Below are 5,166 nucleotides of genomic sequence, written 5' to 3'. Positions count from 1 at the left end.
TGATGCATTGAGCAACATTTGCATCATCTATCCACCTACGATACACAACATGTTCATCATTATGTGCATCACTAGCAGGTTCAGTAGGCTTAGGTGAGTCAATCACGTATTCCAGCTTCTCAATCCTGAGAACAATTCTCAAGTTTCGAAGCCAGTCAGCATAATTAGGACCAGTCAATTTGTGAGCACCCAGTATGCTCCTGAGCGATAGTGCAGAAGACATAACATACAAAGTAAATCTATAAATGATAAACACATAACAACACTTAGCAAATATTCGATTTCATTTTAAAACACTATATGAATCGGGTCTTTATTCATAAGTGGCTCCCACTAGTTTTCCTAATATATTTAACCCCCTACATGAAACATTAAGCATTCATAATGCTAGTGGGAATAGGGATCCTACATTCCATTACACAACCCCGGCTGTGGCACGAAACGCCATGTAATGTTCAATAGGCAGACAACTCTTGTCAATTACATCTAATGTTATTCCCTAATCAAACTTTAGCCTCTTGAATAATTGAGTCACGGCTGTGGCACGATAAACTCAATATTCTAAGTCAAGTCTAACCCAACATTCCGTACAATTGAATCAGTCCCCAAAGGCCCACGGCTGTGGCACGTAACGACCTTTAGATTCTTATTCAATGTACACATCTCTATGTAATAGACAAGTATTTCTTATTTCGAAATCAAAGCCCTCGGCTGTGGCACAAAATGACAATGATTCAAAAATAAGAACTACTTTCTACCATGTTGGAAGGCTATGACCGACACAAGCCCGTTGTATCATTGGCCAATTACTACTTGATATTATTTAATTTTAGAGGGATTATATTACGTTACAATCATAATCATATTATAAAGAAATTCTTCCTTTTAAATTAAATATTTCAAATCAATAATCAATAATCAGATGATTCCCAGATCGGGTGGAGCATTGTCAAGAGGCGTCACTTAATAACCCTTTCTTATAGATAGAAATCTGTTATTGACAGAATCATCCTTTCTCTCATATCGAAAATTCATATTCAATTACGTGTTTCATAAACACAAGAATCTCATGATTGTATTCATAATATTGTTCTTAAGGTTATGAAACAATTTCACTATACTAGGTTGTCTAACAAACGCCTTATGTTCATTTAAGTTCACCTAAATCTATCATCGCATGATAAACTAAGTATATATCACATATATAAACATGAATAAACATCAAGGTAGGCATGTTACATCATCTAGCATATAGGTCTAAGCATTATACATCTCTATGTATCACATGAAGCATTTAAAAGCAACTAAAACAGTTAAAAATAGCTTTAAAACACTTCATGGAAATATAAACAGTTCAAAACTTTTATATAAACTAAAATTGATCACTCCATTAGATCCGTCTTGAAAAAACGAATCCAACGGTATATTGCACGCCTAAAACGGAGTTACGAAACTCCCAGAAAATCAATTTTAAAATCAACAGACGGGCTGTAACGCATTACAGGAACGCGTTACAAGCCCTGTAACGCATTCCGGTGATGCGTTACACCCCTTTTAAGCCATTAAAGGGTGTAACGCATTCCGTGAATGCGCCACAGGTGTGTAACGCATTCCCAGAATGCGTGACACCCCTATATTTTTTTTTGTTTTCTGCAGCCGCCGCCGCCTACCTCGGAAAACGAGCCTGACAGTCCTGTTCCCTGTCTGCTTTTCTTTCCTTCCCGTGCCATCACACAGACAAGACAGCAGCTGTACAAATAGATAACATATATATACATACAAACAATTCATATAAATATATATATAAGATTTATTTAATTACGAATTAAATTGTAAGAACTTCAAAAATTCATAATAAAAAATCTATACATCCTAAAATTATGAATAAAATACCCAGACGATCTACAACACTTGTAGAACCCAGATCAACATTCAAAAATATTCTGAGAAATGATTTCTCATCAGACAAAATTAATCCATAATGTAACTTGTAAAAATCATAATTAATTCATACAAGCACATAAATTTCTGAAATTTTTACCACAGATCTATATGCATACAACCTATGCTCTGATACCATTGTTGGATTTTAAACGCAGCGGGGGCATGGCAAAACACTTTTACACATATAAAATCCAAATAAAAGCATATAATTCATGAATAAAAATTCGAGGGATCGAATCTAACCTTTAAAATAATTCGGAGACAATGATCAGAGATCCTTAGCAGTTGCTCCTCAAGTGTGAAGCACTCCACCGGTATCCACCAAGAAAACGATGTTAATGAGGAGGAAGAAGGTGGAGAGAATTGGGTTTTCCAAACTTTTTGGGTTTTGGGGTTCTTGTGTTCGAATAAAAATAGGGTCTATAATAGTGTATTTATAGGCAAAATTTTCAGCTGAAATTTTCCCATAAATATTATTATTATTATCCCATTTATTATTCTCATTAATAATTAAAACACATTTTAATTGTTAATCCTTTTTCTAAACACTTTAGAAATAATTCCCTCTCTTGATTTAATTTCCAAAAATTAAATCCTTAATTAATAATATTAAGAACTTTTCTTAATTAATTTATAATCAATTAAATCTCATTTAATCAATTATTAAATTTGCCAATTAATTATTTATTTCACAAATAAATAATTATTAGCCATTATTAATTAATTCCTTCACCATTAAATCATTTTCTTTTTATGGTGTGACCCTGTAGGTTCAATATTAAGCCGGTAGTAGAAATAAATAATAATAAAACTATTTTATCATTATTTATATAAATTCTCTAATTTATTAAATATGATTAATTAATTAATCACATTTATTCTACATCGTGAGGGATACTTCTCAGCATATCGCGACTATCCGGATAATATGAATTCACTGCTTAGAATACCAAGAACCTATTCAGTGAATAGTTACCGTACAATAAACTCCTTCTACCCTACAATGTCCCGATTAAATACAAGGCATGGATCTCGTGTCAAGCCTATCTAATTTAATCACTTGCTTACCATTTACTATGCGTAGTTCTATGCAAATTAGAAACTCCTTTCTAATTTCATTTACTCTGGCCAGAGATTCCTGAACTAGCATAAGTGGATCAGCCTTGAACATTCGCTTCCTTCACTGGAAGGGGTAGATCCTTTATTGATCATACACTATCTTCGTGTACAAATTCCTATACCCAGTAGAGCCCTAATAATTGTCCCTGGAGACTAAGAACTAAACCAAAGCATAGTTCAGTGTACACAAGATGACTATGATGACCTCAAGTCTAAGGATACTTGTACAACTATCACTATGTGAACAACTGCTGACACGTGAGTGAACTCCATCAGTTGTTCAGCTGTGCGAGTCATGTTCAGTGAACTTATTCTATAATAAGCACCTACATACTAGCTATAGTGTCACCACACAAATGTCTATGAGAACAGACATCCTTCATAATGAAGCAAGCATAGTATGTACCGATCTCTGCAGATTATTAATTACCAGTTAGTAATCCTACGACCAGGAACTATTTAAGTTTAGAGTTATCATCTTTTTAGGTCTCACTATTATGATCTCATCATAATCCATAAAAAGCTTTACTCTAAACTATGGTATATCTTATTTAAACACTTAAATAGATAGAGCCCGTAATAAAAACAAAACATGTTTTTTATTAATATCAATGAAATCAAAACAGATTACATAAAAGTTATTCCTAAATCCTCATACATGATTGGACTTAGGACATATTCCTTTCAAGTACTACGTTAGGTAGCCCGACTATGAACTTGGCAAGAGTTCTTATTATCTTAGTGAACCTATTATCTTAACGTCATATCATCTCTGAGGTTTATAACGCTTCACTCTGATACCATTTCTGTAACACCCCCAAATCCGGGGTCGGGGATCCGGGTCGTCACGAGTTCCATTTCCCTTAATAACACCCAATCTTAATAAACAATCAACTACTCTGTACTGTGACACCACATTAAACACACACACCACAAGTTATAGTCTCAGAGATGAATATTCAAAAATAACACGAGTCATTTTATTCCAAAATTCTATGCCATTTCACCTTAAAAGGGTTTCTGAATAGATTTACATTTCTTTGCCATTATTACAATTAATAAAGATACATAAGTCTGGTACATCAAAATTTGAAATCCTAGCCTATTGGTAGTTCCTACCTCAGCTACAGCGACATCAACGCCTATAGGAAACTGCGGAACGTTTCCTATCCGCTCGCAAATTGGGAGCTTGGTCCTGTTCATCTTTTCTATCTGTTGTTGTGTGATGAAAGAAGAAAGCAATGGTGAGCAACAAGCCCACTAAAATAATATGTATAATAATTAACAATATATGAGCATTCTCATTGTACTCATGAAAGTCTTGGTCAAGAAGAAATGAACCAAGCTGATATCTTAACGCGACCAAGTCCCAAAATATTCAGTATATATACATATATACTTTTCACAATCTTTGAAATCCTCTGACATGTATAATATACACAGAGTTCCAGTTTATAACTGTATAAAAATATCGTTGCAAGGTGATCTCATATATCCAACCTTGTCTCAACGTTTTTCTGAAAATCTTTGTCATGCATAAGATAATCATTAACTAGATATAAGTTTAAAAGATGAAGTTACAAGATACTCCAATATACTTATATCTTTTCCGAATACTACTTAAACTACCACCATTCAAGTTATAATTAGTTTCAAAAGTTCATCACACTGATGAGACTACAAGATAAGACTTGAATAGATTCAATCTTTGAAATATCATTATAAATAATGAAGTTACGAGATACTTCATTAAGTCCTGATATATATATACACACCTATATATATATATACATTTCATACACTACTTGAAAACCTCTGTTATGAAAATTATAAACAGAGTTGCAATATCCAATGAATTTGGAAAGGAGAAAACCTTGGCATAAACCTGATATCTTGCTGATCAGGCAAAGATACCAATAAGTAACCTTTTATACTAGTAGATGGATGAATCCCCCACCGGTCATCACCCTGGCCTCATTAGGACCTTGTGCTGGACCACCACCCGGCCTCTTACGCGTTGATGGACTTCCACCCAGCCACTTACACTTTGATAGACCGTACCCCGGCCTGTCGCTTATGCCGACTTAATTAGATGGGCTTACT

This window comes from Apium graveolens, chromosome 2 (assembly GCF_009905375.1).
Source record: "Apium graveolens cultivar Ventura chromosome 2, ASM990537v1, whole genome shotgun sequence".
NCBI lineage: Eukaryota > Viridiplantae > Streptophyta > Magnoliopsida > Apiales > Apiaceae > Apium > Apium graveolens.
This window is presented reverse-complemented; position numbering follows the sequence as displayed.